The following is a 12,546-nucleotide window of genomic DNA, read 5'->3' as shown; positions in this document are numbered from 1 at the left end:
ACAGCATCACTCTCTTTATTTAATAGGCACACCTCGTAAATGAAAAGCAAATTTTGAAAAATATTAATTAACCTCTACTCTCTAGAAACCTGAATACGATTAAAATCTTTGTAAATGTGCAATATGCATGTTTGTAAGTACTAGTGAAACATTTACCGGTTTGCATGCCTGAGGAAAAAATCAATTAATATTATTATTACGCCGCAGTAATCATTGAAAACATTTTATTTATCACTTTTACTAACAATATCTAAGAGAATAATTCCTAAGCAGTAATAATATTATTAGTGATATTTTGAAATTATATTTTATGTGTATAGATATACTTATGCATGCATATTAGAAATAATACAGCCAAAACAAGTCTCAGCGATTTTTGTAGCGGCTTTCGAGTTAAGAAAAACGCAGGGCATACTATACAAACGTCCGATACGAAGAACGCACTCGAATGAATATAATTAATTCAAACTCTGGAAATCTAAGCTTCATTAGAATTGCTAACTAAAAGACCCAAAATATGCGAAAGGTTCGGAGATGAATAGGTATAGAAGACTATTTTCTTGAAATAACGGGCATGTTTTGAGTGATCGACTGTTAGAGTAGTGCCAAAAAGGCTTTAACAAAATTACAGGCACTTAAAACCTTTTTGTTCGCTTTGACACTTGTTAATGAAGTGAGAAAGCATAGTATGGGGTCATCGTTATGGAGAGAGTTAAACGCTCCTTAGACACCTGAAGAACAAGTTTTTTCTATTAGCGGTCGCCCTTATAAAAAATATCTGCCGTTCGGAGTCGGTCCCTCCGTTTGTGGAACAACATAAAGACGCATACCACAAAGCGCCAATTATATACATATTTTTATTTCTTTCACTTTTAGAAACTTCAAGTTTTTGCCTCTTTCAGGTTCACGTAAAACTGTTGAGTAAATCGTGATGGATAATTTGGCTGAATACCATGTCTATTATTATTTCAACACTCTGTTATTTGGAGAACAAAGAATTAATTAAGTAAGAGGAAAGGGGGCGTGGCTTTTATCCGATCTCTATAGTATTCATGTCGAATCTAAAAGAGGTCCAGGGAAATACGTTAACTAAGTTTGGACGAGTTACCAATATTCATTCAAATATATAGCGTTTTTCAATAGGTGCGCTTCAACTTTTTTCCGATAGGGAGGGCGAACGACGCAATATTTTTTATTTTTCGCTTGTCATTTGTAAACTTCATTAGTATACATTTCATAATGCAACGCTACACACTTGAGCAACGATTGCAAATCGTGCAAATTTTTTATGAAAATAATCGTTCTGTTGCTGCTACTTGATCCAGATTTTTTCCAAAAAATCATCTTCAGTGATGAAGCTCACTTTTGGCTCAATGGCTTTGTCAACAAGCAAAATATGCGTTACTGGGCAGAAAGCAATCCACACGTGATTCATGAGGCACCGTTGCATCCCGAAAAAATCACTGTTTGGTGCGGTTTACATGCCGGCGGCGTAATTGGCCCATATTTTTTCGTTGACGAGAACGATCGCCACGTTACTGTGAATGGAAATCGATACCGCGACATGATAAACGATTATTTTTGGCCGCAATTGAATGGTATGGACTTAGACGACATGTGGTTTCAACAGGACGGGGCCACAAGCCACACAGCACGCGCTACAATTGATTTGTTGAAGACTAAGTTTGATGAGCGCATTATTTCCAGAAATGGACCGGTCGAATGGCCGCCGCGCTCGTGTGATTTGACGCCTCTAGACTATTTTCTTTGGGGTTATGTGAAGTCATTGGTCTACAGTAACAAGCCGGCGACGATTTGTGAGCTCAGAGCCAATATTGAACGCGAAATTGCTGGAATTTCGGCCGATTTATGCAAAAGAGTGGTCATGCACGCGGTGGTCATGCAAAAGAAATCGAATTTTATACTTAAATGTACATGTTCAAACTCGATAATAAAAAAAAAATTAGTTAAAAAAGTCAAACCCTTTGTGTTTTATTCAAAAAAAAAATTGAAGCGCTCTTACTGAAAAACGCTTTATTAATTTTTACACGAGTTATTGGTTTCTTGGACAGACGGGCGGACATACATGCTGTTCCATACATCCGCTGTGTTGAAATTGTTTTCAGAGGAACTGTTGTATCTCCAGAAGCAGTTGCATCTCTAAATTATTGTTTGTTCATATTTTTATAAGGAGAGCTTCCATATTTTTCAGTAACGAACTCATCCTACAAGAGGACGGACTGTCAATAGATTCATGAATTAAGAACTAGAACAGCGTAATTCACAAAAGAAATAAAGAGAACAAACATCCTATAAGTTGTTTATCACCTGTTTAGGAAACAATAATGCCTACGGCGATTTAAATGCACCCTATACCTTACACCCAATCCTTGTACAGAGCATAAAGATTAAACTAGTCTAGTTTTCCATAACTTAACATAACCTTTTTTTTTGGGTAAGCGATCTGCCACAATTCAACTTACGAACCTGTTCGATTTTTATGTAAGATACGGTCCTACTTAAATTAAAAGCGGCAAGAGAATCAGAATTATCATATATTCCTTGTAACCTTCTACGATTGCCAATTTCTTATGGTAAGCTACGTTGAGGTACAAAAAAATAATTCTGAACTAACAGGGCCTGGAGGTATGAAAATTTATTGTTATTATTGCATATTTAATTCATCGCAAATGTCCATTTTATTTTTTCAATTCATTCAACTATTCATCCTGTCTAAATAAACGTGACTACTGGCAATGTTCGTTGCCATCAAGAATTCCAGCCGGGAATGTGTTGTTTATGCAAATATATTAAAGTATGTATGTGCATACTCATATGTAGAATTTGCAATTACGCGTATTCTGTGATCTCAACTAAGGCAAACTGAGTTCAGTGCGAGATTGTTGCGCCTCCTTCGTGCGGCAATTGATTGCAATCAACTCTAAGGTGCGAAGGTGTTGCGGCATTTCAATTACGCAGATACATATTTGCATACATATTTATGTGTAGCAGAATACTGCAGCTTTGCTGAGACGGGCGTACAAACTCTCGCTGAATGTAGTTATTTGCACTCTCGCCGAATATATTTGCATGTCAATGTGCATTATGCTATTTTGAATATTCGCTAATGCTTCTCAATACACGCATATGCAAATTTATATATTCATATCTATCTATATATGTATGAATGTAGGTGCGAATGTTTGCGCATGTGCCTCAAAGTCAATGAAAATGTGTGTATGTACAAACAAGCAGTGCGTTTGCAGTGATCGCCTTATTTATGTTTCTCTATTTGCATTTACATGGATATGTACAAAATGTGCGTGTGCATGTATTTGTTTGCATATTCGTTGAGTGTCACGAGCGTAGGTGTTGAATTTGTTTGTTTGCTTAAAAAAAGCGCCATCCGACCTTCAATCGAATGTTGTGAATGAAAACATTCTCAAATCAACCAGGTGTCGTTGTGTGTGTGTATGTGCGCGTGCTTGTCAAAACGAGGAGTGGAAGTTTTGTGAATAGCTACAACTGCATACATGCATACAAATGTATTTGTTTACTTACGAGTATTGTTTATAGCTGTTTGCATACAAACACTTGTCAAACACTTGACGACTTCAACAAATTGCAAGTTAATTGTATGAATGAGTTCGATTTTATTGAAGAACTATTACAAAGCAATTAAACAGTAGATTGCATTTATTTATGTACATATATGTACATATGTATTTTTCGTTAGTATATTATTCATATATCCATTCCCCATTTTTCATTTCCATTAAACATTTTTTATTATTTCCTTTTCACTAATTCCCATCGATTCGTTATGACCTAGAAAATCTCCTATACAACCTATTTTCGTGCTGCTTTCTGGGCTAAATGAAATCAAATTATTTTAGCAGCTAACGAACTTGCCACAATATGGAGAATTGCACCATTTTTATTGCGTGTGCACTTTCACCATCACCAATACGACTACGAGAGATCAGGCAAGACGTGTCGAATGATTGGCACATGGAATATACGGAAATTTTTTTATTACTAATTTAAGTTTAATTATTCAATTCAGCGATCGCTTGAAGGAAAATGATCATAAAAACAGAAAACAACTAAATTGACCATTTAGAAATACTTAAATCATACACATCTACATAAATAGAAATATGTACATACATATGTACGTATTTATGCGCAATAGCCGTGCGCTCTGCCAGAAGGCGCTCAGTTAAGAACGAACGTGCTCAGCAACATAGAAATACACCCATACATGCATCCACATGCTTGGGAGACACATACACGCACACAAGCACGAACATATTTGCTTGGATATGGAAGTGAAGCAAGCAAATAGCACACCATATGGCCAGCAAAGCGCCTACTATTTTTTAAGCAACTCACAACATTAATTTATACACAAACAATAATAAAGTCAATCCTATATTTGAAATAAATTAATATGCTAGGCATGAAGGCGAAAGACACTGGCACTGCTGCACACACTCAAACACAACCGATACATGAAACAAATAAATTAAATCTAAGAATTTGTAGGGATATGTACGTGTGTTGGTAGGTATGTAGCCAGTTTTGTGGGCGTAAATATCATTTTATATAAGCAAAAATGCGAAATATTGCATGCGTATAATATTTAGGCTGCTTCATTTTAAATTTTTATTGCATGTACGAGTATGATCACATGCGGGGAGTGAGAAACCGTTATATTCAAATCAAATCAATATGAGAAGGCAATGTATTATAGCACGATGTAGAGTAAAAGACGGCATACGTAACAGGCAGCAAAATAAAACTCATTAATTAAATGACGGGTGCTCCATTCAAACCGATTACTTAAGAGAGCAGAGAAAGCCTGTACATGTTCATGCTGCTAGGTCCAGGGAAACTATGGTCGATATGGACCAAAACTACTTACAGGATTTAGTTGTCATAGCATTTGAAGCCATGAATTATGCATTAAGCCGAACATTCGTAAAATGGATCTATTTGGTGATTTTTATATTCTGTGAACGGACTCTTATTGAGCTTCAATTTTGTTACATTTGAGTAGCTGGTAAACCAAGAGTGATCTTTTAACGCCCAATGTATGCATCACGAGCGGCTATTTAGAGTCCGTTTTGTGTTTTGGGCGGACGTCGCAATTATAAAGTACTTCTTCGAGAATGCAGCCGGCAATGCAGTACTCATCATCATCAACAGTGTTTGCTACCGTGTGATGAGAAACCCTTTTTCTGTGTACTTAGCCAATGTTACCAGATTCACAGTTTTAATTGTAAATTACAGTTTTTTATTTTTATTTTTAATTATTAGGTGCGCAACTAAGTTCCCGCTGTTTGTCAATAGATGCCGCCAGCAGTGTGTGCTACTCGATTCTAACATAACCTAAACGTCATAAACCAAGCTTAGACATATGGTAAACAAACTGCTTCGGCACATAAGTGATTAGGTTTTGGTATCATATACTTTTGGTTTTGTGAAAAGGTCTGATTTTGTGCCGAATAATCGTCATTTGCGGGAAGTGTTGATTTTCCTCTTTCATTCGAAATAAACGGTAGCTAAAGCGTATTGAGAGCTATAAAAAGTTTATGGAAATGCTGCTTTAAGTAAAACAACGTGCCAAGGTTGGTTCCGTCGCTTTAAAGATGGTGATTTTAATGTTGATGACCGTCCGTGTGAAAGAAGGCCAAAAACCTTTGAAGGCGCTGAAATGGAGGCATTGCTCAATGTGGATCCGTGTCAAACGCAAGAAGAGCTTGTTTCAGTATTAGGAGTTACCCGCCAATCTATTTCCAAGCGATTGCATGCTCTAGCTGTCCAGCAGTTCCATTCATATGAAGACATCAAAAAATAGCTTGATCCTCAAAAGATGAACAGTTTTACCGCGACGCTACCAGAAAGATGGGAAAAAGTAGTAGCCAGCGATGGGCAATACTTTCAATGATTCACTTGTAACCATTTTTTCAGAATAAAGTTGTATTTTCATCAAAAAAAAAAACAACGAAAACTTAGTTGCGCGCCTAATATTATAAAAAAATCCAAATAAATTTCAATAAAAATTCATCAAATATAAAATAAAAGTTCCAGAATTCTCAGGTATTTTGGTAATAAAAGGTTCTTAAAAAATGCTTCGGATTGTACTAATTTTCAGATATCGAATGACATGTATACCAAAATTACCAAAGCTATTTACGAAGAAAAAAAAAATGAATTTCTTGTGATTTAATTTAAATATTTCAGTGAATAAAGACTGTTTCTGTTAAGCACAAGGTGGCACAAACTTAATCATCCAATTTTGTTTTTGAATAACTTTTTTATCATATAAAATATAATAATTTTAGGTGACCCTGCGCTCCGTTGCTTCTTTGTTTGCATACTGCAGCTGACTGACGTAAGACTCCATTTGCAAAAATTATAAATCTTCTAAAAGGGTGATTAATTTTGGGCCACCTTGTATAAATAAAACTGTTTAAGTTATTTTATTTTAAATGAATCGTTTTTCTATTATTTTAAATTAATCGTTTTTCTATCATTTATTAATGTTTAATAAAATTGAAAGGCTTTAATTTCCTAAAAACACAATTTTTTTATCGAATTTTTTTTTTGAAATTTACGGCTTAAAAAAACCCCCGGCAACACTGAGCAAATGAAGCAACGGAATTATTAAATACAAAATTTTAAGGCAGAGTTATTTAGCGGTGCGGCGATTTAGATTGGCCACCAAAAGCTGCGATTTGATGCTGTTAAATTTCTTTCTTGCTGGAGTTTATACAAGAAAAAATACCTGCAAATATGTCACAAGCAATTCTTGAACGAAAAGCCGGAAATCGATGATCGATCCATTGATGAACTTGAAAAAAGTCCCAGAAAGTCATTGAAAATTGTGGAAAATGGGTCAAATAGTGATATCAGTCACGAGGTGGTTATTTATGAGGATTTGTATTCCAGCAACCACTTAAACACCAAATTTCTATTGCATAAAATTAAAAAAAGCGATCCTATTCGGCGATCGGCATTCATTAATAAATTCAAGCTCAGCTTGTTTATTGTTTACCCAAAAGTATGTATGTATGTACGTTTAAAAGGTGCAAATTCCATATACATATTTGAGAGTATATGTACGTATGTGTGTATATTTAGAGTTCATGCTCGCTGTGCAAGGTTAAGCAAAAATGGACAAAATTAAATATAAACTCGGTGAAATATGTAGATGCTCGCACATATTACGCGTACATGAGGAGTTTACTACGAAAAAGACATATGTCGTATTGTGTTAAAATCCAGATTTATAAAGGTTTGTATTTGGAGATGCATAGAATAAAAACTAATTTATATTTTTTTCATATATTCTGATTTAAAAAAAGCCTTTTAAATATATAAAAATCACCAGCCATTTTATGATAATTGAAATAGGTGATCCCTCAATCTGTGCTAATTATCACCGAGCTAGTATTCTCAATTCTTCTCAAATTCTCGAATTCTTCTCAAAATTACTTATAACGTACTGCATGCAAGTGCAATGCACTTGTTGGACCTCACCAGTGTGGTTTTAAATCTGGTAAATCTTCTAATGGCCAGATATTTACTGTTTTCAAACTTTTTTTAAGCTCTCTCTCTTAGCATCAGGCGAACACTTAGCGCGTTAGCCTCATTCATTTATTTTGAAACCAACACAAACAGTGATAATAATATCACCCTTGAAATCCATTCAATACTCTATTTTCTCAATAAATGCTACCTTGAACTGAGTGCGCACTTAAGCATTTGCGCTCTCTCTCGACGAACATAAATTACGTTATAAATCCCCCATTATGTCTATCCTATTGTACTTAGGTATACCTCAGATACAGCATCCGATGAGGCGTCTCTTGGAGTGTTCGAGAGAAAGATTTTGCAAAAGATTTATGGGCGGCGATTAAACCTTGAGCTTTACGAAGGTAACAGCGCAATCAATTAACACTCAAAAGCTCTGCGAGTTATGCTCGCTGGCAATGTCATCTACATGAAGGGACTGAGTACAGAAGGACTTGGCTGGTATTTGTAAAATAACCCATTTAGACTTCATCATTTGTTTGTGTTTTTGGAAACAGTAGTCTGTTATAAATATTCCAGTGAATTCTAGCTAAATCCACGAAACAAATCCAAAACATTTTTGTTTGCTGCAGTACTTGGAAAAGCACCACGGTAAAGGAATCTGTTGATGCTTCTGAATAGTATTTTGCTCTCGTTCTTTTTGGTGGCAGACCTACATAGCGTAAGAAATTCCACTGTTTCATCGAACTTAGATTTATTTTTAGTTACTTTATTCGTTTATTGCCTGTATAAGTTTGCCTATTTTGAAATAGAAGTGTTGAAGTGAAGTCGTTTTTATACGCTGCGAAAGTCAAGTAATTAAATGTTATTACTCGTAGAATTGTTTACTGCAGATATGTGTGTATGTATATTATGTATATGAAAGACGACATATATTTCTTGTGTCATATTATGGTTTAAATCGCTTTCAAAATAAATATTCTGCTCATTCAGTAAAGTATCAAAAGTGCGATAGATAAAAATTTCAATAAGCAATCGCGTAAGCTGTTTTCATTAATGAAAATATATCAAAGAATCGTAACTATTTAATGATTTACTAATTTCTTTTGGACAAGTTGCTCATGTCAGGACAACATTCAAAATAAACGGTTGAAATATACATAAGTAATATATGAAATATGTAAACATAAATTCATTAAAAAAAAGATCTTTGAAAAGAAACCCGATTTGCTCAAGTGATTATTGATGGTCATTCTCCGAAAATATTTAATGTTTGCATTCTATGCGCTCCCAAACTAAAATCTGTTATACTCTCATCGGCTTTAATTTAACATCCGTCTGCTGCATATTACCCTCAATCTGCACCTTCAATAGAATATCTGTTATTTTTCTTTCTTCGGTTTATTCCGTTTTCTCATGTGGGTCTTAAAATTGTTTATATATGCGAAATTGCATCAGGCAAGCACCAGTTCGTTGAGCGCTTATGCAAAAACCCTCACATTAAGTCGTTAAACTGCGAAATCACAGCCCATTTTAGGGGAGCTCTGTTAAGATGAGCAGAGGTGCTTTAACAATTGAAATTCACGTCATTCTCTGTTCATTACTTGACGTAACATTTCAGTTTTGAAGATCTTTTTAACATAACTCATGGAAGATGTACAAGTATGTGTGATTTAGAAAGAGTTTGTGATGAAGTATTTTTCACTGATTTTGCAGAAATTTTTTCCACGCTCACATGTTGAAATTCATAAATGTAGGTGTCCTTCGTCACTTCTTCCATAAAAGAACAGAGGTTCGATTTAAACGTTTATTTTTGTCAAAACACACCTCCGACTTAAAATGTATATTTTAAATTTCATTCGATTTAAAAATTCTATTAGACGAAATTAAATGTTCAGTTATCCCTTGGTTCGAATCTTCATGCATAAAACTCCAAATGATAGAAAAAATTGTTTCTAATAGCGGTCGCCCTCGGCAGACAATGCCAAACCTCCGAGTATATTTCTGCCATGGAAAAGCTCCTCATAAAAAATATCTGCCGTTCGGAGGACTTAAAACTGTACATGCCACAAATAGGAGGAGGAGCTCGGCCAAACACCCAAAAAGGGTGTAAGCGCCAATTATATATATATTATATGTATATATTTACATATAAATATATCGTCCGCAATCGTTTTGAATAAACACCGTGATCATATTGGACTATCACTACGGACTTAAGTCGTAGCAGGAGTCTATGCGGTCGCCAGGAAAAATGTTCGCTATTTTTTTAATCACAAAAGACATGTTGTTGTTGTTGTAGCAGCATAAACATTCCCCACCCATATATATGGGGAATCCTGCTGAAGTGACAGTCCTTGCCAGGATATAAATCCCGGTCGTTCCGGTAACGTAGAACCGACTGTCGTGGGAACGATCACAGAAAACATCGGCTCGCTTTTTAGAAAAACTATCGCGAAGTTGGAAAAAGGGCGAGCTGAGCTTGACATTTTTTTCTTCTGCAAAAAATGACAAGATTCGTGCGCTAGTTAACCTACACAAGTGTGGCTTCGAGAACTTAAACACCCTCCCTATGCTGTACACCTGGATCGTTTAGATCATTATTTAGGAAATGGAAAAAACAACGATTTTCGAATAAAACAAATTTTCTGAAGTTGATGCATTAAAGTCGCCTATATCTGTTTATTTTCAAGGTCTGACAGAATATTTGGTTTGCGGCTATACATAAAAATATATTTTATAGAAGTTTTGATGAGGACGTAAGGTCCAAACAATTATATATCGAAGGGAAATAATAATATCATATTTAATTTCACCCCCTCGCTCTGCGTTCCACGAACTTTTTGACCTTAACTCATATTTAGTTAATGTATTTAATTTTTTTGTTCTTCAAATACTTTAATCCACAAAATCAGTGTACTTATTTATGACCTACTTTCTCACCAAGTTGGCTTATGTGTGTATGTACAGATGTACCATATATTTCAATTCAGTGTCATGAGTCAAAAATTATTATGTAAATGAATGTTTTCTTGCCAAAATTCATTAAAAAATTAAAAAATAAATAATATAAAAAACTAACCCTAGGAACCAACACATCACACAGCACACACCTATGGGTGTATGTATGTAGTATATACCTACAATGTATACAACGCAAAGGAAACACATCGCACGATTTCAAAAAAACCGCAAAAACGAAAAATTTTCGTTTCGAAGTGAATCTTTTAATGAAAAACATTTAAACAAGCGGCTAAAAATAGACACATTCGTACGTAGGCAAATAAGAATTAGTCAGCGACGAGGTAACAGAAGGCAAAAGAACAAATTGCAGATAGTGTAGATAGCTATAGCTAAGTATGTACGTAGATATGTAGCATCCGATCTGTAGCCTACACACAAATATGTATTCTATATGTTTGTATAGGCGCTGTGTATGTGTAAGTATGTAGTGAGCAGCGGGGCGAACTGCACCGATCTAAAGCTGACACCCATAAGACGAGATGAGGTCAGACGTGCTGATTTTGCTAAATTATTTGCACTTTTGTAAAACTTTATTTAATTTATGTACTTATGTACGTATATACACGTATTTTTTTATTTTTTAAAATGAATGTTTGCACTTTCTTTCGCACGAAATTGGCTTAGTAAACACTTTTAAAAAATATTTTTCATGATTTCATACATCTCCGTTATGCTCATAGCTATTTTTAAAAATATTGTATGGCTATCTGGCTTATCTTCTTTAGTTGTATTTTTTGGTTTTTGAATATCTTTTTGATTTATCTGCATATTTCATCACATTTATTTTGGGTAATTCACTGTACTTAACGGTGTTTAATGCACATTATTTACACATCTGTGATGCAGGGCGGCATGTGTACGCCTATAAACATACACCTATGTATATATGTATATGTGCGTATGTAAGAATATTGTATTAAAAGAAAAATTCTCGATTTAAAAATAAGTTTCCGAAACGACACTGCACGAACCGCTCCAGCACAGCACTGCACAGATATTTTCAAACTTTTTCGAAAAATCTTTCCTTCTCAGCATTCTATGTACCTTTGGCGCGTCAGTCGCGTGTGCCACTGATTTTTAATTTATATGCAGGTTTCTAAGTGTATATGTATATATTTCCATATATTATACATTTGCATGTGAAGGTTAAAATTATACTTTTAAGTTCTCACTCGTCTACACCAGCCACATTATGTATTATATTTGTAGTACCTACTAAATAAATATTCGAAAACTAACTTCTTCGTATTGTGCGCGCTTTCGAGCGTTTCCTATTTGCTTTAATGATCAGACCGACCGTTGTGAGACTTCAACACCAACTGAAACATTCTCCAATCGGGCATAAACTTGGAAGCAACTGCCATCGTTTGCTGCCCACGTCGCCGTAGACGCTGTCGCACTCATTCACTCAAACACATAAACACACGTACTTGCATGCATATACCTGTGCGCGTATTGGTCACTGCTGCGCAGCGCAGTGCTTGTTTAGTACCACAGACTATGGTTGTTATTGGCGCTGCTACTGCTGCTGCTGCTGTTGACGTTGCCGCGGACAGATTGTTGCTCACTGTGGCCCTTATTGAAGTGATTCTCGTGCTTGTGTTGGCTGGTGGTGGTGGTTGCTGACTTTTTGGCTAGCGTTGGTGGCACAGCTGTTGGTGCTGTTGCTGTTGTTGCTTTTGTTGTTTGTGTTGGTGGTGGTGATTGCTGCTGCATTTGCTGTTTACCAGTAAATATAGTAAATATAAACCACTAAAGAAATTGCAACAGTTAGTAAAATGATTCTGTGACAGTCTGTCTATCGATCTCTGTGATTAACGGAACTGAATCAGATTAATGCAATAAATCATACAAATGATGTTATGATAATTAAAAAAGCTTACATTACTGTAGAATGAGAGTTTTAGAAATTAAGCATTGGTTGGACTTTTCCCAGTAGAACTGGGGTTATTGTTCGAATATTCACGGCGTAGCACCTTG

General features: G+C 35.3%; 1 protein-coding gene across 7 annotated transcripts in view; it reads right to left on the bottom strand.

Moving 5' to 3' along the window:
• The window catches only part of LOC129236788 (integrin alpha-PS2), a 131,734-nt gene extending 119,856 nt beyond the window's left edge, over positions 1 to 11,878 (bottom strand). For 2 of the 7 annotated variants that reach the window (XM_054871013.1, XM_054871019.1), the window contains exon 1: positions 11,779 to 11,871. The gene's annotated coding sequence lies outside the window, so the exon portion shown is untranslated. Of the gene's footprint in view, positions 1 to 11,610; positions 11,702 to 11,738 lie in introns of those variants that run through there. The other 5 variants (XM_054871015.1, XM_054871018.1, XM_054871016.1 and 2 more) reach the window with 5 other exon arrangements.
• Positions 11,879 to 12,546: the final 668 nt, after the last annotated feature.

Source organism: Anastrepha obliqua, chromosome 2 (assembly GCF_027943255.1).
Source record: "Anastrepha obliqua isolate idAnaObli1 chromosome 2, idAnaObli1_1.0, whole genome shotgun sequence".
In the NCBI taxonomy this organism is placed as follows: domain Eukaryota; kingdom Metazoa; phylum Arthropoda; class Insecta; order Diptera; family Tephritidae; genus Anastrepha; species Anastrepha obliqua.
This window is presented reverse-complemented; position numbering and strand designations above follow the sequence as displayed.